Source organism: Fukomys damarensis, unplaced genomic scaffold (genome assembly GCF_012274545.1).
Source record: "Fukomys damarensis isolate Sample0158 unplaced genomic scaffold, DMR_v1.0_HiC HiC_scaffold_17, whole genome shotgun sequence".
NCBI classification, from domain to species: domain Eukaryota; kingdom Metazoa; phylum Chordata; class Mammalia; order Rodentia; family Bathyergidae; genus Fukomys; species Fukomys damarensis.
In genome coordinates this window covers 71,160,487-71,188,371 of record NW_022900929.1, presented here as the reverse complement: position 1 = coordinate 71,188,371, position 27,885 = coordinate 71,160,487, and the positions used below count along the sequence as shown (strand labels likewise).

General features: G+C 40.9%; 2 long non-coding RNA genes across 5 annotated transcripts in view; one reads left to right on the top strand and one right to left on the bottom strand.

Annotated features, from left to right (window-relative positions):
• Positions 1-8: 8 nt before the first annotated feature.
• The window catches only part of LOC117286544, a 49,575-nt gene continuing 21,698 nt past the window's right edge, over positions 9-27,885 (top strand). For 2 of the 4 annotated variants that reach the window (XR_004517727.1, XR_004517728.1), the window contains exons 1-3: positions 9-242; positions 1,716-1,843; positions 9,708-9,876. This is a non-coding gene — a long non-coding RNA (uncharacterized LOC117286544). Of the gene's footprint in view, positions 243-1,715; positions 1,844-9,707; positions 10,845-27,885 lie in introns of those variants that run through there. The other 2 variants (XR_004517729.1, XR_004517726.1) reach the window with 2 other exon arrangements.
• Positions 1,403-9,712, bottom strand: LOC117286545. The gene is made up of 3 exons (XR_004517730.1): positions 9,570-9,712; positions 6,475-6,628; positions 1,403-1,525 (listed from the first exon to the last, which is right to left on the bottom strand). It is a non-coding gene; the product is annotated as an uncharacterized LOC117286545 (long non-coding RNA).

Sequence of the window (27,885 nt, the reverse complement as noted above, 5' to 3'; positions counted from 1 at the left end):
CAGGAAGCGCGGAAGGGGCGTGGCGCAGAGTGGGGCGGGGCTTTGGAGGGGAAGCACTAAAAGTGCTGGGGCCAGGCTTTCGGCGCCGAAAGGGTGGCGTTTATATTTAGGCCCTTCGCTAAGTCTACATTGAAGCAGTTTCCAATTAAGTGTCCTTCAGTTTCCATTTATTTCGTTGAAAAGTTGTGTCATAAAGCTAAAGAATGATGACGGGAGTCAGAATGTTGGTTCACTTCTGCGAGGTAACAGCCTGGAGAACTTTATGGGGTATCGTTTTTCTTGTATCTTGGTATGAACAGTGGTTAACTGGATGCACGTATATGTAAAAGAAGTCGAGGTACATTTCTATTAGTGTGTTTGTGCAGCTTCGAATGTATGCTGACCCTCAAAAAAATGTGGATTTAGAGATCCTAGAATGTAACTTTATAATGGAAGAAAACACATAGGCTTTCAATTAATATTCGAGATTGTTTTTCCTCAAACGTTTGTAAATGCAAATGCAAACCAAAATGTGTACAGTGCCCACAGTCGATGACAGTTATCAGTACGCGCATCACACTTAACCCCCACAACGGCGCTCCAGTGGCCAGCTTTCCCACCCCCCTGGGCATGGCCATCCCAAGGACACCAGTCATCTGCGTGATAACAAAGCCAACTGTGCTTTCTCTGTGCTCATCTAGCCTGACTCCCAGCAGCCCCATCACCGTTGCCCCACACTCCTTGGCAGGCTCCGCTGTCAGGCTCTATGGGTGGCTAAGGTAGCTGTTCTTCCTCAACTTCCAGACGTTGTTGCACCTTGGGACACTGTCCTCGTCCTTTATTTCTCTTCATATCAACACATTCCTCCAAATAACCTACTCATTGTATCAGAAGCCTTCAATATCCCTTCCTCTGATATAAAAAATAGTTTAGTTAGTTGGTTTGTGAGTAAGGCAGCTAGCCAGGGAAAGAGACAGAGTTGGATGATCTGTCACACTAATAAGAATCAAAATAAGAGACAGTGAGCTAGGACTTGGGCCAAGAATGAACTTCCTCAGGCCACGTGAAATTCAGGCCCTCCCTGCTAAGATCCTTAGTTTTGAGGAATTTAAAATGCAAAACAACCAGTTTTTCTCTAAAATCCAGTTTCCTGTAAACCCTACAGGCTTAGTAAGTGGGTTAGAGAGCCTGAATTAAATCGGTCATTTTAAATCCACAGGACCACCAATTCCATGATTGGTGTATCCATAGAAAGTTCCAGACTCAGGAGCCATGCAGAAATTCTACTTTTTGGGTTTAACTCCTGGAGAAACTGGGAGGCTTTTCTTCTTATTTCCAATTAAAAATCTCTTAGGGCTCGGGATTTAGCTCAGTGCTCCAGTGCCTGCCTCACAAGCACAATGTACTAAGTTTAATCCCTGGTATTAAAAAAAAAAATCTTTTTACTCCCTTCTTTGGTTCATGACTTCATTCTTCAATTTTTCTGAACCCAAGAGCTCGGTTTCTACTGTTTCACTGAGGTAGAAGATATAAAGATTGCCACAACCTGGAAAAGAAATATTGAATAGTTACTGTCAGAAGGAGCTGCTCTTTAAAACATGAATATATAATATTATAAAGATAGTGCGTACTAAAACACTGGTGAAGAAATCTGAATAATTGGTACTTCTCTTAGACATTTTCACTGCACTGAGAGACTTCTTCCAGCAGTAATGTGAGAATAAACCTCTTTGCAGATGGAAAGGAAGGAACAAAAGAGTGGAAAAAAGACAAGGAAAATCATAACTTAAAAAAATTATACTTTAAAGAAGATTTCAACCTCAGGATACAACGTTCTCTAGATAACCAATATCATCTTCTTGAGGTATGTTTATGCTTCTTTTCTTTTAGGCCATTATACCTAAACTCACTCAAACCTACAGATTACCTTAGTTGATAAAGGGCAGAAACCTGATTGTGAGATAAAGGAACAAATTGAGAGAGTTCAAATAATTTTTTTTAGGAAAAACATCTTAGATCACGCCTCTCCCCTAAAAAACTTGGTGGGCTCATGCTTTGACCTGTAAAATGGACCATTGTCATTCTGTGGGTGGGCCACCTTCCCAAACCATGATAGAACTTCCTATAGATTCCCAAAGTCCACAGATTTCCACCTTCAAAAACATAAATACTCCCAGCTCCAAACTGTAGTGTGTCTCATTTCTCTGGACACCCACACTCCACCCTGCAGTGTAGACTTTTAAAATTCTGCCTAATAAATCCTTTTATGCATCTTTCTGACCAGTTCCTAAAACTGTTTCAGCGATGGGAGTCAGCAAAACTGCCACTTATTACATAGGTAGAATAGGTTTAGATTTTCTAGATCTGCTTTGGGAATCTCCTGGACATTTTTTTTTATTGTTTTGTTTCTTTGAGACAACATCTCACTATATAGTTTGGGCTGACCTTGAACTCACTATATATAACCCAGGCTATCTTTGAATTGACAGCGGTCCTTCTGCCTCTGCCTTCCAGATGCTGGGATTACAGGTGTGCACCACCACACACAGCTTCTAAAAATAAGTTGTATACTACAGAGTAAAACTCAAAAAAAAAAAAAAATTCCAGAAGCCAGAGGTAGTGAAGTATAATGGGTAGCCTGCTTCGGCGTAAAGCCCACTTCCATCACTGGCTAAAAAGATGACTGTGGGCTGTTTTCCCTAGAGATTTCCTTTTTCAAAATATCACCAATTAAAATAAGTGACGTCCCAGCAATGTCGTGGCGGTCCCCTTTGCCAGGGGGTAGCCCTTTAGTTTCTGGGGTGGCCTTTTTATGAGGAAGATAGAGGGTAGGAGGAGAAGCCAGAAAGACTGCAGCAGCTGGGGACTTCTTGGGGTAGAGGAGCGGCAGAGGGTTCTAGGCAGGAATTACCTCCAGTCCTCACAGGCACATCTTGATATTTTAACTGGTACAACTTGAAAGGGGTCTCGAGCCCCCTTTGGGTGCCCCTTACCCAATTATGCCACTCACGCACCGAGAGATCCGGCAGGAGATCTTTATTTTAGGGAGGCGAGCGGGAGGCAGGAAGGCAGAGAGAGAGAGAGGAGGAAGAAGCAGAAGGAGAGAGGAGAACAAAGAAAGGAAGATCCTTTTATCAGTTTTGGGGTGGGCTATTGCTTGTTTATGAGGAGAGAGCTACTTTTAACCTATCACAGGCCAGATTGCTTTTATGGGCCCAGTCCTGCAGACACAGATTTCAACTTTCCTGGACCACTGTGGCCTTGGGGGGGAGGGAAACCAGAGATAAGGGCATGAGGTCATTTTAGGAGCCAAGATGTATCAGGAGAATGCAGCCAGTGAGGCGGCGTCACAGCATACTTTAACATGATCAATTCCCTAACACAACTTCACTGTCACAATGTGGCTGAGCATACACACCAAGCAAGCTTGTTCTTCCTCTGAGTAGTTCTTTCTTCTTTTGGTTTGTTTCCTTAGGTTCAGGGCGAGGGGCCATTTATGATCTGGTTTCGCTGCTTCTACTCACCATGGAAGCTCTCCAGGAAACACTATTGAATTTGAGTCACTCCAATCCTTTTAACCCTCCTAACTAATCACCAATCAAGTTCTGTTGATTCTCACTTTTAGATTGATCTCAGACCCACCTCTTCATCTTACTATCACTGTGACATAGACCATTGTCTTGATGTTTCAGTCTACAGGCTCTCTTCATTTTCCAATGTGAGACGTACTGCACACATTACACAGTTCATTCATTATTCAGTGGCTTTTAGTATATCCACAGACTTGTACAACCATCATCACAATCAAGGCTGGAACATTTTCATCCCTCCCCGAGAGAAACATCCTCCTATTCACAAGCACTTCCCTGCCATTTCTGTCCACCACTTTCCCCAGCCCTAGGCACGTGCTCAGCTACTTTCTGTCTCTTTGACTTTGCATGCTCTGAATATTCCATACAAGTTGAATCATATAATTTCTTACTGTTAAACTCTTTAAGTGCAATTTCCTCAAGTTATTTGGATATATCTACAGTAGATGCTTTAAAGTCTTTGTTACATCTGGCATCCTCGCTGTCTCTCCAGTAGCTTCTGTTACCTCCTTTTTGTCTTCCTGCACATGGGACACACTTTCCCATTTCTGTGCATGACTTTTAATTTTTTTGTTGAAAATGACATATTGTAGTAACTCTGGCTATTGATTTCACTCTCCCTGCTTAGTCTTGCACGTGGCTGTCATTTCACTGTTCAGTGACTTGGCTGGGCTACTTTGCTGTGGCTTCTCAGAGGACACAGCCGAAGTCATTCATGGGAAAAGAGTTGTTTACAGGACTCCCTTTAGCAATCTGTTTGCTGTCTGCCTCCTTTAACGTCACCCCCAGCTGTCATGTTATATTAGGTCCTGGCTGATTGCTCTATAAAGAATTCCTGGGCCAGCTATTTAGCTCAGTGGTGCCGCTGCCTGCCTCACAAGTGTAAGGACCTGAGTTCGATTCCCGGTATGCCCCCACCAAAAAAAAAAAAAAAAAATTCCTGGGTGCATAAATTGTTTCATAATTTAAACTAATAAAATTCGAGGCCCATCTTTGAGGTTTGTCTTAACCCCAGGAGGGCTCTTAGAGTCTCCTTTCCTGGTTCTCTCTGGTGAAGGAGATAGCATATGGGTTACCTTCTAGCTCTAAATTAAGGAAAGCTGCTGCTTTTGAGAGTGACTTGCTAGGCTTGAATAACTCTACTGTTCCAAACAAAGCCAGTTCCTTTGGGAAGAGTTCAGGGCTCTCTCTCTCTTTTTTTTCAAGTAGGAAGATATTTATTGATAGGAAAGCTCCTGAGGGGCAGGAGGGGATCTCGAGTTCTCTCTTTTTTCCTTAGGGACTGCCTCTTTTCCTAGGCAAAGTCTCTACACCACCAGCACAGGGACTGGATGGAGTGGTGGACTCTGGTCTCCTGGACTTGGTTCTTTGCCACACAAGCAAGGTGGGGTGAGGGTGACAGAAGGCCCTGATGCTCTCTTCCCACTGCACCTGGAATAGAGCTTTCATTCTGCATGTGGGGTCGCAGTCACCAGTGATTGAAGCTCTGCAACTCAGAGTTGGAAGGGACAAAAATTCTGGCAGGGCCAGGGCTGGTGCCACACACCAGTAATCCCAGCGACTGAGCAGGCTGAGACAGGAGCTCTTGCAAGTCTGAAGTCTGGCCAAATTAGCAATACCCTGTTTAAAAAAAAAAAAAATAGGGCTGGAGATGTAGCTCAGCACTCCTTGGGTTTAATAGCCAGTAGGACCAAAAAAAAAAAGGAGAGAGACAGAGTGAAAAGAAAAAGTGCAGGGCCAGGGATGTAGATCAGCGGTTCCACCACCTGCCTCGCAAGCACAAGGTCTGGAGTTTGATCTCCAAAAAAAAGTGCAGGTGGCCTCCCTCACCTGGTGAGGTGCTGTCTCTTGACTGGAAGCTGAGGGGAGCCAGAACCTGTGGTCTTGGTCACACCCAGCCAGAGCACAGCATCCACAGAGAGCGATGAGTCTGGTAGTTTAGATACCATAGATCCCCACTGTTCTTCCTTCATTTTAACAGATTTACAATCTTTTGCTGCATGTCATTCGGATAATTTCCAGAGACTTTACATGGTTGTTTTTGTTTTTATGCTTTTTATGTTATGGGGAGAGTTGTGCTCCCCTAAGTTTATATGTTGAAGTTTTAACCCCCAGAAACTCAGCATATATTTGGAAAAAGAGTATGTAAAGGGTAGTTAAATTAAAATAAGGACACAGAAAGGCTTAATCTGGTAAGAAAAGGATCCTTATAAGAAGAGTAAATGAAAAACAGACACACACAGGTAGAGAGGGAAGACACGGGTGGAAGATGGGTTATCTACTAGCTGAGGACAGAAGCCACAGAAGGAACCAGGCCTTCCAGCAGTGTGAACTCAGATTTCTTGTCCCCAAAGCTGTGAGAAATTTAATTTTTGTTATTTAAAAGCCACCCAACCAGTCTTTGGTGCTTTGTTAGGACAGCCTTGGCAGACTACTATGATCCCTCAGGCAGGTTTTGCTGAGTGGGGCCATAGAACAGTTCACGCTGCTATCTGAAGTTCACTCTGAGTCATCATCCTGTCTTGGTGGATTATTACCACACACAAAATCTCTCATCTCGTCTCAATGCCTTTGTACTTCTATCCCACCCCACCTCTGCTACCAAACCTTTTTTCCTATCTAACACTGGACTAGGCTTCCTAAAACAGAAGTGTGACGGTGTCATTACCTTATTAAAATAATTCAGCAGATGAGTGATATGCTCCCCATTATTCCCAGTGTGAGGCTTCTAAATATAGTCTCCAAGGTTTGGCTGTAGCTGGCACCTTCTAATGACCCAGTCTTCATTTTTGCCTCTTTCTTTCATACTATTTGACCGAGTTATATTGGGTTTCTCACAGTACCTTGACCAAACCATAGTCTCCTGGGTTTTTACAGAAGTCATACTGCCTTCCTCATTTCTTACCTCCTTGCTTCATTTCGTCATCACAATCTATTTCATATTCAGATTCCACTTATTCTTTTCTTCAGGAAGTCTTTCCTGAGTCAGTTGGTTTGGGTCAAGTATCTTCCTTGGCATACCTGAGGCAGGATGTTGGGACTGGTGAACTTGATGTGACCTGTCAATCACAGAGATCCAGGAGATATGCACCCTGCCCTGCTCTTGGAACCAATCAGAAACAGCTATCTTCAGTTCTTCTCACAAGAACTCAAACAGGTTTTTGACAGGATGGGCTAGACCTTATAATCAGCCCGAGGAGTAGGAGATACAAAAGATGGCTGGCTGCCATTGAGCTCCTGGCCACTGTGCTCTCTCTTCCACAGTGGTCCACTCCCACCCAGCAGAATGTATTTCTTTTGCTGCTTTTAATTGGCCTGCACTCACTCTGTAGAATGTATTTCTTTTCCTACCTTTAATAAATGTAAAACATCACTGCCTTTTATACAATTCTTTGTTCAGGACTAGAATCTAGAAAGAATCTCTATAGCACCCACTGAATCCTGAATTTCTAACTTTGCCTCAAGACGTATGGTGTAGGGTCTGGAGCCAGGGAGATGAAGAAAAATGAAAAACAACAAGAAAGAGGGCAATGTACCAAGATTATGCTTGAAACCTGGGATCGGGTAGAACCATAGCCTGTTGAGCTAATGGCTACCTGGAGCCCAGCCCACTCTTTATTTATAGTGTAAGACAAGCAGGAAGAGAGTTGGGGTAACTAGTGCTTGGGGCCTACGTGGCCTAGGCTGAGTTAAGCATGATTGTTTCATGATTGAGGCATGTGCAGGAAGGGAACAAAAAAGAAGGATGCATAATGTAACTGTCTCTTGGGGCGGTGCCATGCTGGGTCTACAATCTTGGTCTCGTCTATGGAGGAGAAAGGGTGTAGGGAGGAGGCAAAGGGCCATCTTCAGGCATGGCCCCTAGCATCGCTTCACAGTTATCACACAGCGTTGTATTTGCTTACTCATTTGTATTTCCCTCTGTGCCTCTAGGTTGTGAGCTATGTCTGTCGTATTCATCAATATTTCTTTGACAAACAATTACAGGTCATTGATGTTACCAGATTCTCTAGGCCAATTAAATCTTCAGCTCAGAGTCAGAGGTATCAAATTTACTTATAGATATAGAAATGTTATGTGCTGAACTCATCAGACATCAATGTGTGCATAGTACCTACATATATGCGTGTATGTGCGTGTACAGTACATACACACATTCGGTCAGTATAAAGAAAAATTTGTATATATTTGTAACCTAGATATAAATGACAAGTATGAATGTCTTTTATCTTTTAAGTTTTTTAAAATTAAAAATAGCCATTGTAGTCATCCCTTGGGATCTGCAGGAGATGGACAGCTCAAGACCCTGACAGATATCAAAATTCTTGGATGCTCAACTCCCTGACATAAAATGGCATGCAATTTGCATATAATCTATGCACAGCCTTCCACATCTTTAAATCATCTCTGGGTTACTTATGATACCTAACACAGTGTAAAAGCTATATAACTTGTTGCTGTACTGTATTGTTTAGGTTATAGTGACACGAAAAAAGTATACTTGTTCAGTGCAGGTGGCATTTTTTCAAATAGTTTTGATCTGAGGTTGGTTGAATCTACAGAGGTCCAACTGTTGGTATGAAGGGATGGCAACTCAGCGTTGCCTTGTGACTCAGCATGGCTGACAGCCTGATAAATCTAAATGGCACTCTCGGAAAGAAGTTGACTATATTATTTAAGCACTAGAACTATGCTAGCCGGGTGTAGTGGTGCACACTTGTAATCCCAGAATTTGGAAGTCTGAGGCAACATGATCACAGTGAGCTTGAGGCCAGCCTTGGCTACACTGTGAGTTCAAGGCCAGCCTGGACTACATAGCAAGACTCTGCCTCCAAAAAAAAAAAATTAGAACTCTATTCATATACCACGGAACCTTATTCCAAGTACTGTATCATAAGGAATGAACTGAAAAGTTGGACTTTTTCTGACGTGTATGTGAAAAGATCATACACGTTATAATTATGCATGAATTAAAGGAAAGATGTTATATTGCAGATGGTAAAATAAACTGCATCACCCATTTTGTCCAAGAGGAAAGGCTTTTGTATATCTATTTCTGTTGCCTGGTGAGTGGCAGGGGATAACTATAACTAAAAGTAGAAAGAAACACAGCTGGAAAAGCACGGTTCCTGAGACATCACAGAAGGACGAAGCTCCTCAGACAATCTTGCAGCTTTTTAGACCAAGATTAAGAAGATTAATTACACATTCTCCTCTCCCATCTACATGCAGAAAGGCAAAAGTAAAGATCATTCTAAATTTATGAGATTGGCTTTAAATTTTAACTTTAAAGAAGCTTGTTAAATATTTCACAATGTTCTTATTCAAGCATGAAATATTTAAATCTAGAGAAAAATCTAAATGTTCAAAGAGATCGTGTCATGTGAAACCCTAAGTTAGAATCAATAAACAAAGATTTGGCCATATGAAAGGTTACTAATCACTGCTGAAATTACTTGGCAAGTTACAAGGGATTTGTAGCCCAAGATTAATATACATTAGCACGGCAGTTGTCCAAAAGGCACACAGAACTTTAGATCCAAAGACAGCAGAATTAAATGTTGAAGTCTGATCAAAGTCAGAAGCAGAAGAAGCTCTTACACATTTAGCGTTAAAATCTCTGACAAGAGTAGCAGCATTTCCCACTCCAACGGTCCAAGGCATAAAAAGGCATCATAAAGATGCTCAGTCAGAACAACAAGAAATACCTGACCTGGCCCGGCACAGAGTTGGTGATCCAAACTCTCCTGGATATGAATGACACTATTCCCCTGCCCATTATTGGTATGGGCAGTTAAATAAAGCACAACATTGTGTATTAATTTATACGTGTGTACTATACTAGTTATAGTACATACATAACAAATTTTGTATGTATACTGATAGACCGTACTTATAAATAATTATCTCTATGAAATTTAGTAAGTAGAGAAAACGGCTACTTATTTGAAAATATTAAAGTCAACAACTGAATGCACTATTTGGGTTTTCGGTACTTACATTCTACATAATATTGGGATCCAGTAATATCAGAAGCACCTGTGCTTACAAAAACCCAAGTTATTAGTTGCCTATTGCTGCCTCAAACTCCCACAAGGCTTAGTAACTTGCCGCAGAAATAAATATTGTCTCTCACAGCTTCCGTGTGTCAGTGAGTCAGCAGTGGCTTAACTCCTGGTGGTTCTGGCTGAGGGTGTTGCTGAGGTTGTTAAGATTAGAGGTTGCCGACTAGAGTGCAGTCATCTGAAGGCTCCTTTGATGCTGGAGGACCCTCTTCCAAAGGGGCCCTGTGCCCCCAGCAAGTCAGGTAGGTGCCAACTGTTGGTGGGAAGCTACATGTCCTTCCACACAGGACTCTCCCCGATTTGCTTAAGTCTCCCTGGCCGGTTTCCTCCAAAGGGGGCCAGCCAGGAAAGCAAAGTAGAAACAGCCGTGTCTCGTTGGACCCGGACTCCGAAGCCGCTACCATCAGTCCTTCAGCGGGGACTTAGAGGTCACACATATTCGCTGTGGGAAATGCCGCACAGGGGTGCGACTGGAGCAGCGGAGGACCACCGGGGCCATGGCAGTTAAGTCCAGCGGCCGGAAATTTGCTTGCGGAGTCACAGGAACCAGCGCTCCAGTTTTGACTGCATGCCTCCTTATGCTTTCCAATTCTCACTTCCCTTTTCTGTGGTTGGAAAATGACAGACCTGCTTCATAAGTTTGCTGCAAGAAGGAAAAGAGTTAATGCACACAAAAACATCCTTCCTGTCAGCCGAACAGTGTCATTCTGTATCTCAAAGTCTTCCAGCAACTTCCCATCGGCCTCCCACAAGCTGATCTAGAAGACAGCTGCTATGCTGCGCTGACTCGTTTCTTCTCCCCTTGGTCTCTCTTCCTCACGCCTCTCCATGCATTTGTCTTTCATTGTTCTTACATCCTAAGCATTCTCTCATCTCAGAGCCTTTATATTTGATAAGCTCTCTGGAATATTTCACAGACTTGTGTCCCCTTCATCTAGGGCTTTACCTTAAATGCATTTCCTCATATATCTGCTCTGACCACTTCTTTCGTTTCTTTATCATTTGCTTCACTCACAGCACTTATTACTACCTGACATTATAGTATACATTTATTTACCTAATTTGATACTGTGGCTCTCTCTTCTCCCTCAGTTCCATGAGGGCAGTGTATCATTCATCACCAGAACCTTAATGCCTAGAAGTATGTCTGGCTCCATAATTTTGTTTGAAATTTTAATAATATGAGTAAATTACATGTCACATAACTCGATCATGACAATTGAATGAATCTTGACTTCATCAATTTCCCCATCATCATTCTGTAACCAGTGTGGCATTCTTCATCCTTCAAATTCTTTTCTTTTTTACAAAGTAGTAATATTTTCAAAAGCAAAGTTGTGGTAACTTAACAGTAGTTGAGATGCTCTGAAAAAGAACAAATCTAAGAAGTGCAAGGAGAGAAATTGTTTCCTACAAAAGATCTTTTTTTTTCCAGATGCTTCTGCCAGAAGATTATTCTTTTCTCATGGAATAGATAGCTTTTCTCAGGATCAATGAGTTGTCCACAGAGTTAGAGCACCGGGGACAGGGAAGAGGAAGGAGCAGGAACAGGGAGAGTGGTTAGGGGAGGGGGAGAGGGAGAAGAAGAGGAAGAAGAAGAGAAAGAAGAAGAGGAGGAGGAGGAGATTATGTTTTACAACTCTCCAGCTTTTGGAGTGCTCCTCTAGGGGTTAGCAGTTTCTTTCACACATTCACTATCCTCTCTACCTCCGCTGTCCCTGCAAAATTCAGTCCCTATGTAGGCCACTCATCCATGTGCTGTCTTTGTCAAATCACGAAATGCATCCTTTCTAGCCCTTCAGAGGACCCTATTTGGTAGGAAAAACTGCCAGGGTACATTACTTTGCCAGCAGAGTACAGGTCAATTTGAACCCCCACTACTCCTTGCCTGAAGGACCCAGAGAACAGAAATCCCTGTTCCCTGTATGCTTCCCACAGTTTACCTACATGTCCAGTGTCATCCAAGACGAGGATGACCCTGATGTATTAGTCAGCTTTCCATTACTGCGGCCAATACCTGAGAAACTTAAAGGAAGAGAGGTTTATCTTGGCTTATGGTTTTAGAGGCTTCAGTCCATAGTTAGTTGGTTCCATTACTATGGGTCCATGGCAACACAGAGCATCATGGTGGTAGGAGCCCATGGCAGAGCAAAGTTGTTCACCTCTTGGTGGTCAAGAAGTGGGGGGCAACCCTCATGATCCATGATCCACTGCCTTCAAGTAGGCACCACCAGCAAAGTTTCCATCAGCTCCCAACAATGCTGTCACCTTTTGATCTCATCAGTGGATTGATGTGGATCCCCCACTAACCAATGATTTCCCAAAATCCCATCAGCTGGTAACCAAGCTCCAGCAAGTGGCCTTTGGGGGACATGTTAGATGCCACCATAACACCTGCTAAATCATACTGAGAGAAGAAATCTGCAAGGAGAGGCGGTCTAGCAGAGGGAGAACTGCATTCAAAGTGCTTGAGAGAGGATTTTAAAGTCGGATATCTTTGAATCCTGCCTCTGCCAGTTAATAGCCAGTGACTTTGGAGGTCACAGGCTATCTATCAGAGCCTCAGTCTCGGATTATTGTGAGACTTACATGGTTAATGGGTGAGAATTTAGGGGAGTTCAAATATTGTCTCCTTTCTCATGCAGTTATGCAAAGGACAGTTCCACCTATGACTGCTTCGCCCTAGCACTCCCCACCCACCCTTCCTAGAATCAGAGGCTGACAGAAAAATTCAATCATGTAGCAGACATCCCCACAATTTACTGTGCACGATGGCAGACAAAAATATTTTATGAGATAATCCCACCTCCCCAAGTATGTTCTCTAATTTTCAAAAGTCAAAATTAGAGAGCACTACTTCTTGTCCTGAAACAAACCTGATTGTATCAGGAAGCATTGCATAGTTCCTTTGGCTTCCTAGAATGAACTGTGCCCCATAGACAGATCATCCTGGACTCTCCTCACTTATTTGCTGCGTAACCTCAAGTGAGTTACTTAACTTCCCTGAGCCTCAGTTTCCTGATAAGTAAAATATGTCTATTAAAACAAAGTTTCAACCGAGATTATTGTGAGCTTGAATTATTTGGAAACAAGATTTGTGGCACATAGGCAATATTTAACCGATGGAGTTTTCGTCTTCATCAGTGTTTTCTGTGGTCAAATTTTGTTTGTGGAGAGTTTTGGTGGCTCCCCATCATCCCACAGGTTGAAATCCAGTTACCCTGTTTCAAGGATTTGGGAATCTAGCCCCACATACTTTCCATGCACTGCCCTTGTGTTTAACCCTACAGTCCCAAACATGCAGAAACACTTGCAGATTCCTGAACCCATTATCTATCCTATGCTGGGATGGTTAGTTTTATGAGTCAGCTTGACTGGGCCATTTGGGTGCAGAGATTCTTGGTCAAACATTCTAGGTGTTTTTGCAAGGCTACTTGTTTTAGTTACTTTTCTCCTGGCTGGGACAAAATACTTGACACCTAAATTAAAGGAGGAGAGGTTTACTGTAGAAGTTTGTAGAAGTTTCAGTTCATAATCATCTGGCTCCCAGGCAGGGGCATGACAGAGGGGCATCACAAGAAGAAACAGTCCATGGTGGCCAGAAGGCACCAAAAGCAACAAGAAAGAAGTGAAGAGCAGCCACAGCAACCATCTCTTGTTCCTTTATATTCTATCCAGGACACATGCCCTTCAGGTAGGTAACACTCACAATCAGGGTGGGCCTTCCCATTATCCACACCCAGAACTATGCCAAAGCACTCAGTAGACTAATTTAGTAACCGCATGCCCTTATTCCCAGAATCACACACTCTAGATCCACCTCTGAAAAACCCCATATATCATTGCATGAGGCTTTGCAGGAACATCTAGACACAAACCATAGCAGTGTTTTATATGAGATTTAACTTCTTTTTTATGGTGCTGGAGAGCAGACCCAGGACCTTGCATGTGTGAGGATATACTGTTCTACTGAGCCACATCCCTAGCCCCAAGGTTAACTTTTGATTAAGCAGACCAATAAGACAGAGGGCCTGTGCAGTGTGGATGGGTCCATCCAATCTGTGGATGCCTATTAGGTAGACTATCAAAAGGCTGACTATCTTCTGAGAAAGAAAGAATTCTTCCTGCCTCCTGGCCTTCTAAGATGAATATGGACCTTCTTCCCGCCTTTGAACCTGAACTGAAACATCAGTGCTTGGTCTTAAGGCTGCCAGCTTTCGGTTGGAACCATACCATTGTCTCTCCTGATTCTCAGGCCTTTGACTCAGACTAACACTGAACTGTCAGCTCCTGAGTTTATTAATTCACCCTTTAGAGCTTAGGGTGTGCCCACTTTCATAGCTGTGTTGACCACCTCTCTACAACCTCTCCCTCTCCCTCTCTTTCCCCTTTGCCCCTCCTTTTCTCTCTTCCACCCTCCTCCCTCCCTTGTCCTCCTCTTCTTCTTCCTCCCTCTCTCTTTCTGTCTCTCTTCCTTCACACACACACACACACACACACACACACACACACACACACACCATATACTAACTAGTTTTGCTTCTCTGAAGAACCCTGACCAATATATCTGCCTCGACATCCCATGCTTTGTCTAGGTGACTTCTGCACAGGGGACATATATTTCATTTTTAAAAACCCTACAACTTTTAAAGATCAGTATCTGTCCTACTTCTATTTTAAAAGCAGAGAGAATAAAATCCTTATGTTGCTATTTCACGTCCATCACAAAGAGACCAGGGAATAGAACTGTGGCCAAAATGCCATGAAGTTTCCTAAGGACTCTTCAGAGATGCTGCTAGCAATTAAATATTCAAGTGCAGTTTGATCAGTGCAATACCATGAAGAGAAACTATTAATACTAGGATTCCAATATTTGAACATTTTAAATTTTCTCATCTTCTTGTATCACTTAAAAAATTTATGTCATAAATACAATACGTTTTGTTTAAAATACAGTATGTGTTTTGTTTTTTGATTTTGGTATCTTTATTTTTTTTTCTTTACTGGTCATCAGGAACCACTAGGTGGCAGAAGACACTTCTTTCCCTTATGAGAAACTATTTCTAAAAAGAATTCAGTAGAAAAGAGGGGGTGAAGGGAGGGCAGAGGTAAGGGGAAAAAATGAGAACCAAGACTTGCCATGTAGAGGTACAAGATCCCAACAATGAATGTAACTGTACTGTATCCCTAAAATGTACCAATAAACTCAATTAAAGCTGAAAAAAAAGAGTTATTTTAGAAAACATCTTTATAATAATATGACAGACTTTATGGATTAACATATTGTGGTATTCCATGGCTCCACCATGGGCAAGTTTGGCCTATTGGCTATACTGTAGCAATAATGAGAAAAATAACAATGGCCAAGTCCTAACTATTGATGTAGATATTGTAGCAGCACCAGACCGAGGCCTGTCCGTCAGGCCAGATGAGGTGGCCACTGTTCATCTCCATCTTGCAGAGGAGGAAGCTGGTTCTTGAGAGGTGGTTAAGCACTGTGCCTGGGTCCCTGGGCAGGTGTGGAGGCCGGATACACCACACCAGGTCTGCTGGACTTCAGGGCTTGAGTGATCATGTCTCTCCACAGACTCACCTTAGGGAATTTTTTATTTTTCTATTTGGAAGGCTTTAATAGCTTTATGATGGAATTAGTTTTAATTTGTAATAGCTTCAGATATATATTCTCATATTTTTGATATCATGTTAAAGTCTTTATGAAATAGTTTACTAAGGACCTTGCAGGAGGCCAGCCCAACCCCTCACCTCTTTTTCTAATCATGATATTTAAGCCAACCTCCCAGAACCTCCTTTCCATTGTGCCTGCGAGCCTGGAAGAGATAATTCATCAAGGATATCCACTTGGTCTCATAGACTTTTCTCTGGCTGCCACCTCCCTTTTAAGCACCCATGCAACAGTGTATTGGCAAGCACGATGTTACAATGACACCTGTAAAATGACATTAAATGACGAAGCTGTTGAGAACCATTTCTTGAAGTCCAGTACACTCATCTTTAGAAAACAACAACATATACTAAAAGCTCAACCTGACAGAAGGCATCAGGGATAACAAAGAGGCAGTCTTCTTTATTTCCAAAGTAGGACTTAGGTGTTTAAAAGATATGTGGTGAAAGGGAGAGATTACGGAGATAATACTAGTTAATGTGGGCCAGGAATTTAGCTCAGTGGTTCTGCCACCTGCCTCACAAGCACAAAGACCTGAGTTGGATTCCCAGTGCCAAAAAAAACAAAAGCAAATATTGGTTAATGTTAGACTTTGTGGCACTATATGACTGTTTATCAATGTGAGATAACAGTGATCAGTGGAAACTTCATAAGATTATATGACCCCATAGAAAATCTCATGGAACTGGTTACCTGGTCAGACTTTTACTTACTGTATTTATCCTTGTGTTCCCTACTTCTATTTCCTGTTTCTCTCCTTTGGAGGGTATGTAGATGATAGTTATATTTACACAAGTGTTATTTAAATATACAAAAGACTGTCTACAAGCCCTCATTTTCCTAGATGCGAAAGTGAGATTTCAGGGTAAAAGGAAGATGTCTAAATCTTACTTGTCTTTATTATATGTTGTTATGAAACTCCCCTCATATCATCTAAATTGAATTATATCTTATAATGATTCATATAATACTTTGTAATTTAGAAAATGCTTTTTAAAACCTACTTTTTAAAGCTTAAAACCATGCTTTGAAATAGAAATTAGCCAGACCAGAATGGCAGTTGGTATTTCATAGCACATTGGTAGTTCGTTGGTTGCTAAATGTGAGTCTACTTGAATAAGGGCTGGCAGATTAAGGCTACGTACTGTCACAGTATTGATTGGTCTGTCATGTGGTTTGCTGATTCCTTTTTTACTTTAAAAAAATTTTGGCCGGGGATTCAGTTCAGTGGCTCTGCACTCACCTGGCAAGCACAGGTCCTGAGTATTCCTAGTACCCCCCCCAACACATAAAAGTCATACTTACCTATAACAATTTTGAGAGACTCCTGTCTAAATGTGTTAAATGTGATATTTATTTGTATTATTATTTTAACTATCTGTTATGGTTTAGATCTAAAATGTCCCTCCAAATTCTCAGACGTAGGCCTTCTGGAGGTGATTAGATAGGGGAAGCTGTACTCCTCAGATAAATTCAGAGCCAGCTGTGCTTGCAGGGCAGGGGGCAGGGAGGCAATTGGAGGTGGGTCACTGGGGTGTGACCCGGAAGAGCATCTTCTTGACCCTGGCTTCTTTCTTTTCCTCTTCTTCTGCTTCCTGGGTGCTGTGTGTTGAGCACCTCTCTTCTGCTGTGCCCTTCTACCATCCTTTTTCACCTTGAAGCCAGCAGGGTTATGGACCAAACCCTCTGAAACTAAGCAAAAATATACTTCTCATTTAAATTTTGAGTGTGTAGTATTTTGTCTCAGAAGTGGGAAAGTGACTGATACAATATATCTCAGTGTAGGCTTTTTTTTTCCATTTTTCACTAATATTTGAATTATCTTAGGAGAATTATTCTCCTCCATTCAAACAGCGCTGTCAAAGTTAAATTTCTAGTATGCCTGTACATTTTTAGATGTGCCAATAAGTGGGAATTTATACAGCTAAGTTTTTTTCTAAAGATAAAACAAAAATACAAAAACTTCGTATCTGAAGGGAATGAGAGAAAAATCACTATCACACTGATTACAAATTTTGCTGACAACACCTTGAATAAGGACTAGCAGTTGAAGGCTACATACTGTCACATTATTGGTTGGCCTTTCATATGTGGTCTGAGGACTATTTTTTTACTTTCAAAACATGTTATATTTGCCTATAACAATTTTGAGAGACTTCCTGTGTAAAGAGCTATCGAAAGGGATTATCATCTAATTGTACAATTTAAAATGCTGTGTTTAGGATGTAAGTATCCTGTACAATATAATTTTAGCCTACTTATTCCTCTGCTGAGCCATATTCTCTTCTATCTACTACTCACTGTGTAGGAAGAGATTACCGCTTCCATTTTTGTTTCCCATAATTTGTATATGTATTATAAAGGATAAAAATCATTAAAAGCCAGGCATATCTGTACCTTTCTCCTCTACTTCGAACCTCTAAAATGTCTTTTGTTTTCCTGCTAAAAATAGCTGTTTTTTACTTACCTCATAATAATGAAGTAGTTTGTTTGTATGTATGTATGTATATATGTATGTATGTATTTTTATATTTATTTATCTGGGACAGTGTTTTGCTCTGTAGTTCAGGCTGCACTGAACTCACTATGTGGCCCAGGCTGGCCTCAAACTCATGGTAATTCTCCTGCCTCAGCCTCCCAAGTGCTGGGATTACAGGTGTGCACCACCATGCCCCAGTAGTAGTTTAGTTTTAACAAGAAGAAGACAGCCTTGGCAAAGAAATAAAGATAAAAGATTTTGTGTTAAATAAAATGTCCCTTTCTTTATAGGGTAACTAAGGCCAACCGCTGTGACAATCAAATCTTAAACACAACAAAAGCTAAGTTTTTGCTGTCTTGAAAAGTCTGAGTGTGATATGGGTGGAAGGACAGTGTTCAATGTGGTCAGTCAGGGAAGCTCTCCTTCCGTCATGAGCACCATGATCTACTTGGATCTCAGCCTTCTCCCTTGGATCCTTTCCAATGGGTTGGCAGATGGCAACTAGCACAGCGTGAAGGATCACTAGGAAGTTTGTGTGACAGGCCAGGACTTGGCCAATATGATTCTGCCTTTATCCTGTTAGCCATAACTCAGTTTTACACAAGGAAGACTGAGAAATATGGCCTGTGGCCAGGAGGTAAAAGGAATGTTTTTTACTGAGCATGTTAGCAGTTCTTCTCAAGGTCTGGCAGAAGTATGTTGAAAGCACTTACTTTCAGCAACTCTGTTACTGTCTTGCTTGTGCCAAAGGGATTTGGGTTTGATAATGCAGGATTTGTGAGCCACATCCCATCCCTGCCACCACACCTAAACTTTGAACCTTTGGGGTAAACTATACAATACCCTCCCCCATCCATAGTGGACCAGTTTGAAGGCCTCTAAAATATCTTAAACCACAGAGTATTGAACCCTCCATACCATATTTTCCTATACATACATACATACACAGATTTAATACTTTTTTCCAGATTAAGTAAGCCCTTATCATACATTGTAGCCATAACTTTTGCAATTTGAGAAAAACTAGAATGGATTCCATTTTCCTTCATAATTTCACCAATAGAATATTTATTTTTACTGTGGACCCTAGCAACCTCAACATATGATTTTTTTTCCTTTAAATTGAGAATTTCCAACTTTTCATTTGAAGAAAGCTCTTTGTGACTTCTTTTAGGCATATACAAATCTCCAGCATCATCATTACTGTGCTTTGGAGCTATTAATAGGTAAAATAAGATTACTTGAACATAAGCACTGCAACAGCAGATGTGACAGCCAAGAGAGCTACTAAGTGACTGGCAGTTGGGTGGCATATACAGTGTGGATACACAGGACAAAAGGATGATTCACACCCGGAGCACAAAGGAATGGGACAGCATGAGATTTCATCCTGCTACTCAGAATGGCATGCAATTTAAAACATATAAATTTTTATTCCTAAAACATTCCATTTAATATTTTTGGTCCTTGGTTGACTGCAGGTAATTGAAACTGTGGAAAGATGAAACCATCAGCAAGGGGTATTTCTTTAGTCAGATCTTGCACTGAATGGTCTTAAGTATTATATGACTCTAGAAGGCTTTAGAACAGACAGGGGTTAAGTATGAGCACCAACAAGGGAAGACAGACATGGAATAGTTAAATCAAGAGTTCAGATTTTCCCAACTGTTTACACCATCACACAAATGCCATAATAAGAGCTCTGCCACCATCCTCTCCAGCTGTCTTCTGAAGCCCATGTCCTGAGGCTTTTAGCATGACTTGGGCTCCACCTCTGGATTCAGTGACCTTGTGATCCATGTGACCAATGTTTGTTAGTAGAATTGGCTCCAGGAAAAACTGAACAAGAAATTTAATAAGGAGATGTAAGTTCATTAAGCAAGTATATTACTAAATAGTTTAGTAATATTCAAAATAGAAGAAAACACTGTTTTTAAACCTTGTGCTAAGAAGAATACTTATGCCTACCACTGAATTTGATAGGTTATTTGGTTATGGAAAGTTATACCCAGGTAAATTGATCAGCTTTTTAATCTTTCAAGTTGAATAAATATAAATTTAATTTAATTTGATGGTTTAAATTTGAGTAAAGATTTTAAGTCCTTGTACAGAGCAAGAGAAACATTGTCTGTGAACTTCTTTTATTGTTGTTACTATGGAGACCACAGGAGGCCCCATCTTTATAAATTCATAACTTTAGGAGATTAGCTTCCAAGCAATCAAAGTTTTTATACATTTGTTCACTTCAAATAATATTTAAAATGAGTTATAGTTTTTGTTGAAAATGAATATGGATTTGTTCTAATTGCTTGAATTTTAAAAGTTCCAGGATCATAAATTTTAAATATAATATCAATTCACTGAAATATTCATGTATGAGTCTAGAGTTATTCCTTAGTTCACCACAAAATTTCATAATAAAAAAGCAGTTTAATAATATAAATTGCTTTTATCAGTTACAGATCATTAAAATGTGTAAGTATAATAAAAATTGTCCACATATCAAGCTTAATGTTAATATTATATACTTAATTATCCAAAATTCTATAGGATATATAGTATTCTGTTCTAAATTTTTGTTCTGTTTTCTGTTTTTGAGACAGGGTCTCACTATGTAATTCACTATGTACCCTAAATTCACTATGTAGCCCAGGCTGGCCTCAAACTTGTAGCAATCCTCCTGCCTCAGCCTCCCCAAGTACTGGAATTATAAGCGTGTGTCACTACTTCGGCTTCTGTTCTAAATTTTAAAATAATAATTATTTTTTCAAAATATATACATAAAATGAGATTCACTGAAAGTCTTGATAGAAAGTACTTTGCTGGTTGCCCATGTAGTGTGAGTACTGGTTACGACAAGCAATATTTACTTAACTCTCATAGCAGACTGCTTGAATGATAATATTTCTTGGAAAAATACTGTCTTTTCATAGAGAATTATGACCTACTGTGGGGGCTCTGGGAAGACAATGGATTTAGCCCGATGGCTGTTGTGTTTCTGTCAATTTTTTCATCCCAGCCAGAAATGATCTCAGGCTAACTATAATTTAAGAAGAAAAGTAAATTCACACTGTTATTCTCCCTCAAGTATATTTAACAAAATTATGCATACTGAGCTTGAGTTGAGATGCAGCCCCCACTGGGGTGCAGAGAGGAGGCTCTTTTTTGTACGGGGGATCCAACTCAGGACCTTGAGCTTGTGAGGCAGGCGCAATACCTCTGAGCTATATCCCCAGCCTGCGGGGAGGTCCTTTTGACTCTCATGTTCTCCCTCTCACCAGCTTTCTACCCAACTAGGCTGGGGAGTCATCCAGCCCTTCCCACAACAACTCGCCCTATTAAAAGATTTATCAAAATACTTTCCACTGCAACAAGTAATTACCTTGTAAATAGAGATGAACTGGGGTTCTGGGGACTATTTTAAATTTTTATGTTCCCACTAAAGAACCAGACAGGCTGTGGGACTTGCGTTTGTTAAGCCAGTTTAGCTACTCATAAGCCATAGAATGGGACACAAATATCTGAACTCTGCTCCTCTTTCTCCTCTTAATGTAAAACACAGATACATAATAATTCTTATTTCATAGGCAGAGAGGTATGAGGGCTTGTTATCTTTGGCGAAAGCTAATTGCTAAATTTCCGGAAATGTGGCAAACCTTTTTTAAACATAGCCCCTATTAAAATTGAATTAGTAGCCCAGTGTGGTGGCACGACCTGTAATCCTAGCACCTGGGAGGCTGAGGCAGGCTAGTACAAGGCCAAGCTGAACTGCATCTTGCCTGTATGCTTTCCTCCCTTTTTCCTGCAGCTTTTACTGATTTTTCTTCATCCTTTTTTGCCTTTCCTCACCCCCAAACCTAAAGTGGTGCGCATGGGGAGATAAAACAGTCGCTGAAGGCGCTCCAGTCTCGCTTTCTTTCCTCCTGCTGAAATGACTTTCAGTCCACCCCTCTCCCTCCCAAGATTAGAGAGTCATTAGAGAATTTTTGTTGCTGTTGTTTGTTTGTTTGGGGTATCAGGAATCGAACTTGAGTTCTTGCGCTTGCGAGGCAGGCAGCAGAACCACTGAGCTAAATCCCTGACAGTTTTTTTGGTTTTTTGGCACCCAAGATTAGACACAGTATCGCTCTCTGACTTAGCACTGGATCCTGGCTCCAAGCACCGAGCCTGACATACAGTCACCTTCAAAGAATCCTGGCCCCCATACGCAGCTGAGGGCAGGCAGAGAGTATGCTACAGGAGCTGTGCGGGGCCTGGCAGATTCTACTTCCCCTGACGCTCACACCCTGGTTGGTTCTAGACAAACGTACAGCCAGGCTGCAACACTGTTGCCGTCCTGACCATCCCGGGATTCACTAAAGCCCTTCCGCAAATGGTCTGGAGAGTGTATTAGATTAAATAATCCCACGTCAATGCAAACAGCTGTGGCCCATTCTGTGTAGAAGTATGCAAATATAATGGCTCAACTATGGTTTTCCTTTGCCTCCAATTCTAGAAGCTCTTTGTCTTTCTTCTCCTTCCTCCATTGTATGTGACTGTTCCAGAATGGTCTTGCGTAGCACCTGCTGTCCAACTTCTCTGGTTTTGAGAATCAGATATTCTTCTTGTCAATCTAATGACCTGCTCTGGTTCATTTTACAACTAGAAATCCCTCTGTCCCATGGCCTGATTCAGTTTTCGTTAATTTGCCTTTTAATGGAGAACTTTGAGATTCAGTGTTGCCATGACTTGGCTGTGTTCTATTTTAAATTATAGGTTACCATTTTGCCCTAATTTGAACTAACAGCAATATGTAGATTTTTGAGCTGCAGCTGAATATATAAAAACACTGACCTGTGATTGTGCAAATACCTATAATTATACATTCAGAAAACAGTCATTTATGGATTCTAAAATTTTTTTATTTTTGTTACGAGAAAGCTTCACTTAATGTGATGATGCTAGATGCAATATTTTTATGGTAAGATACAACTTATCTTGAAGAGAAAGCAAATTATAGTTCAGATCAGGAAAATATGCTGAGGTTTTAATAAAGAAAAGCTGTGCCTTGTCCAGAACACTGAAAGTCTAGGACACTTTAGGTAAAAGAGAGGCGATGGATGCCGAACTGGGCAGGGGCAGAGCTTTATTTACATGACTGCATCTTCACAGCTCTCACTTTTAAGCAAGTGCACTGCTATTTTTGGCAGCGAGATCTTCAGTAGTAGCCTTGAATCAATCATATTTTATCATCACGCAGTCCACAGAAGTTTTTTAAAGGTATGGTTGAGTATTTTCATGTATATACTACTAAGGCATCTAAACTTTTGGTGTTTTCAGTCTATAATTTTACTGCTTTTTTTTTCCATTTTGTATAACTACAATATTAGGTATTAAGTGACATAATTCTTTTTCTTCTAGAATCAATTTATCACCTCTAAGCAAACTCTAATAAGTCTTGTGAAAGGGAAATATATGATGTGGGAACACACAGAAAAATATATTGAAAACCAATAGAGATTTTTTTTTGGTACCGGGGATTGAGCTCGGGTCCTTGCACTTGCAAGGTAGGCCACCAAACCGCTGAGCTAAATCCCCCGCCCCTATAGAATATTTTTAACCATCTTAAAAATGCAATCATGGGGCCAGAGATTTGTTCTGAGTTCAATCCCTGGTACCAAAACAAAACAACAACAAACAAATGTAAACATAATTAACTGATATTCTCTCTTATGCTCTTGTGCTCTCCCACCTCCTCTGATGTTTGTTTGTTTTGAGACAGTCTCCTTCAGGCTGGCCCTGAACTCACTATGTAGCCCAGGCTGGCCTCAAACTCACAGTGATCCTCCTGCCTCTGCTTCCCAAGGGCTGGGATTACAAGCATTTGCCACCACACCTGGTTTAACTGATAGTCTTTAACTATGGAAAAACTGAAGAGTAATTAGAATCAAAATAGGTATCAAAAGTAATTACCAGTAATTTGTTTTATAAAAGAAGAATACAGCCATAAAGGTTAATTGCCCAGTTAAGTAACTGCCAGATTTTCTTTAGTCAACATTAATAGAATTCACTTTGGAGCTAGTCAACAAAGCATGTAAATATTTAACATCTCTTGAGGTAACATTCCTGTGATAACAGATACTACATAAATCTATCCACTGTTGTGACTGAGCTCAAATTAACCAGGTCAAATATCAAAAATATATTGGGAATACTCAAAAACTCAGAAGACAATATTAATTAAATGAATTTTAAAAGATTCAGGAAAAAAAGTAGAAAGCATTTTAAACAAGGGTGAGACAGTGTTTAAGCAACGACTGACCTAACCAAGACCTTTAAAATCATCACCAAAATGCACTACAATATTTTCAAACTTAGTTTACAGGAAGAATTTATATGTACAGTTTGCAGAAAGAAGGATTCTAAAATTTAAAGAGAAAGTCCAAGGAATTTTTAAGCCCACAACTTTTACCTCAAATCCAGTTCATCCCCTTAGTGCTCTTTAAGATCAAAATTAGTTCAGGGAGCTGTACCTAGTTTTATCATTTATGCCACTGTGGCTAACCTATCTAATATCTAAGTATACAAACTCATACTCTCAAATCATTGCCGATAACAAGATGAAATTCTAAGATAAGACCTGTATTTTAATGTCATAGTCTCAGAAATTTTTATTTGAAAAAAATCAGTTCAATATTTTCATCTCAAGATCTTACTGCCTAAATCATCTTAAATAGGCTGTGGATTGACTTTAACTGTTTCTCTGGGACAATTTGGCTGCTGTTTAGGTTAAAGGTGGTTCAGCACCTGGCTCATGAGTGACCATCTGCAGGCATAATTTAATTGTCCAGGAGTCTGGTATTATCCCAGCTGAAAAACAGATGGTTCAGTGAGCAGAGGGCGGTGGTAGGGGGTCCAATCTCCCCCCACCCTCTCCCTTGTATTTATTTCCATTTATTTACTACTATGAGTTCAAAAACATTCCTTTGTATCCCTGCCTCCCTGACTTCCAACGAAGACCTGTCTTCCTGTGTACTAAAATAATATAACAAGTTTCCCATTTATTTGAAGCCATGTTTGTTGTGTTTATGGAAAGTCCAGGGTTAGGAGTTCCCTGAGAAACAGGTGTTGCAGTGTGTGTGAATAGTGGGCCATCTGCTGAGTCATGGGAACCTGCTGGGCACAGCTGGCTGCCTGCTTCCTCAGGGTGCCCTGATTAATATACTAATATGTCACACAAAATCTATTAACACCATAGTTGTAGAACATGGTGCCCGGTATGGTATGGAGCTGAAATTAGAAGGAACTGTGAATTGTTGTTCCGTTTGTTATGGGACAATGTGAGACCAAAAGTATATCAGTTATATGTGGGAATTTCGGCTTCTCATTCATTACTACTTAGTAATGCTGAAGAGTGAAGATCCAAAAGACAGTCTTGCAAAAATGTAGGACCTCTTCCTCTGCAAAATACAGTGCAGTCAACCAATATTCTACCTATACCACCTAAAGATCAGATTATCACTGAGTCCTGAATCCTGCCCCAGATTATTCCATCTTAACCCTGAATTTTGTGTACTATTACCAAAATTCAGCAGTCTAGTTCACAAATGCAGTATTTATCCAAAATGAATTACTTTGTCTTGATTCCCTTGGAATGACATTTTCGTCTCCTAGAAGTTCTTGTTCATATTTTTGAGAGGAGTAGGTGCACAGCCATTTACAGCTGTTATTAACTTTATAAAGTATGTTATCTGTTATCTGAGAAACCTGACTACTACTCTTACATCTTTTAGGCAGGCTGGTAAATTACTAGTAGTGCTCTCCACCATGAAATACAGCTAACAGAAACTACAGGGTGTAACTGCTGGGGAAAATGTTATAACTGGATTACAACTTTTCCCCCAAAGTGAATGTGTTGTTTAAATATAGGAAATAGCTTGAGAATACAAGATGTGATAAGAAAAACTGTGGTGAATATTTAAATTAAAATATCAAAAATCTTATTACAGCAGAAGACATTGTCATAAAACCCTCTCAAAATTCTCCCTCTTGCTGTGAACACACTTTTCTTATTCTTGCCACTTTCTGGAAATCTCCTTTTGAGAGTAACTTTTTGTGGCTGCCTCAATATCCTGAGTTTATTCAAAACATTTTTGGCAATTTCTGTCAAATAAAGACATCGTGGTGTGTCCTCATCCACCTGATTCCCCAGATCTGGCATGGTGTGACTGCTGCCTCTTCCCCAGAGTCAAAATGACCACGAAAGGTAAACGTTTTGATTCAAGCCAGGATATCCAGGTAGCCATGACAACACAATTTAAGACACTCACAAAAGAAGACTTCCCGAACTGTTTCAGGAAGCCGCAAGAATGATGGGATAAGTGCGTTCAAAGAAAGGAGGAGGATTTTTAGGGGGATTAATGGTACATGTGTCTCGAACTCTAATAATTAAAAAAAAAAACCATTAAAGTCACCATGGTTTTTTTTTTAATCACACCTGTACAAATTGAGGTAAAGGAACAAGTGGATTCATAATAAACTGATGCCTTGTTTTGTTTTGCTTTTTTTGGTACCAGGGATTGAACTCGGGTCCTTGCGCTTGCGAGGCAGGGGGCGGAACGAACTGACAGATCTTGGTAACCTCAGTGAAATTAGACAATCTCTTCCCTATGGAGGAAGTCTGAAAACAGAACGGTTTTCTGTCTTTTGCTTTGTCTAACCCTGGCAGAGCTCCTGGGAATCACAGTGATGCTTTGTTTAACTGTGAGGACACAGCCTGAGAGCTGCGTCACTAGGCAACTTCACCAGCTGTATTTCCACAGCCCTGCATGGTCTAGGCCAGTCACCCTCACGCTCTCTTGCTGCAATCCAGAGACAAAGTAAACAAGGTGGACAAACAAGGGCTGCTGCTGGTGTGGTACAGCAGGCTGTTTTACAGAAAGCTATTTTTAATAAGTAGAAGAAATACACTCTAAAATAATGATGTCCAGTGTAGTAAATAAGTAACAGTACTGTGGATATTATGTACCATACATAATTGTGTGTGCTGTATTTTACATGACTGGCCACACAGAAGGTTTATTTACGTGACAAACCAAAACCTGGGAACAATGAACCAGAGTACAATTTAAGCCAGCTATGAAGTCGTGAGATGATAGGAATTTTTTCAGCTCTGTTACAGTCTTTGGGGACAATGGTCATATACACACTGTTCCTGGCCAAATGTGATTGTGTGTGGTGTGTCGCTGTGTGCAGATGAGCTGTAATAATGGGCTCACTGTGCTAGAGACAGAAACATCACCGACAGCATAGCTAGTTGGCTGTCAGTGCGTTCTATCTCAAAATTCAAGTCATAGACTTGGGCTATCCTTCTCCCTCTGGTGAACGACACAAAGATGGAACCAGACACCTCGGTTCTGGCAAGCTGGGAAGAGTGTTTTGCAAATACTATGCATCCAAATGCATCTTGAGCACCCATCCTGTCCACTTGAGACACAAGACAGCGGGCCCAGGCCTTCAGACAACAGCAACTAGAAAGAAGGAACAGAAAAGAGAAGCAGAGGCCGGGGGAACAATCCCAGTCCATCTCGGGGAAGGACCCCCCCTCTATGCTGTGTGAAAGGGAGTCTTGCCCGGGGGAGGTAGGGCTCATCTACGTACTTTCAACCTAGGGACAAGGGCACAAAAACCCAATCCCAAACCAAAGACTTGCTCCTCTTCGTAGAATGCAACTATCTACCATCCAATCAGCTAGGTTTCCTCTGTAGGCTTCAGCTATGATTATAACCGCTATTGGAGTGAAACTGTCATTCGTAAGTAGCAAAATAACATTGTAAGGACTTGCTAGCTCCTCCATTGCTAGGTAACGTGACTTTGTGGAGATTTCTCATGGAGTAGAGGGATTATTGAAATTACACCAACTCAAAATATTTTCTAAAAACAACAACAAAAAAATAATTTTAAGATGTCCCTTGGGGCTTGTCAAGAGGAACGGGAATCTGAGCTGTTGTGCAAAGCCGGTAGTCATTTACAAAAAAGCATGGAGAGATATAAAAAGTGGAAATTTGAGCAGTGGCTCACAGTCGATTTTATATCATTTGAATTGAGAAC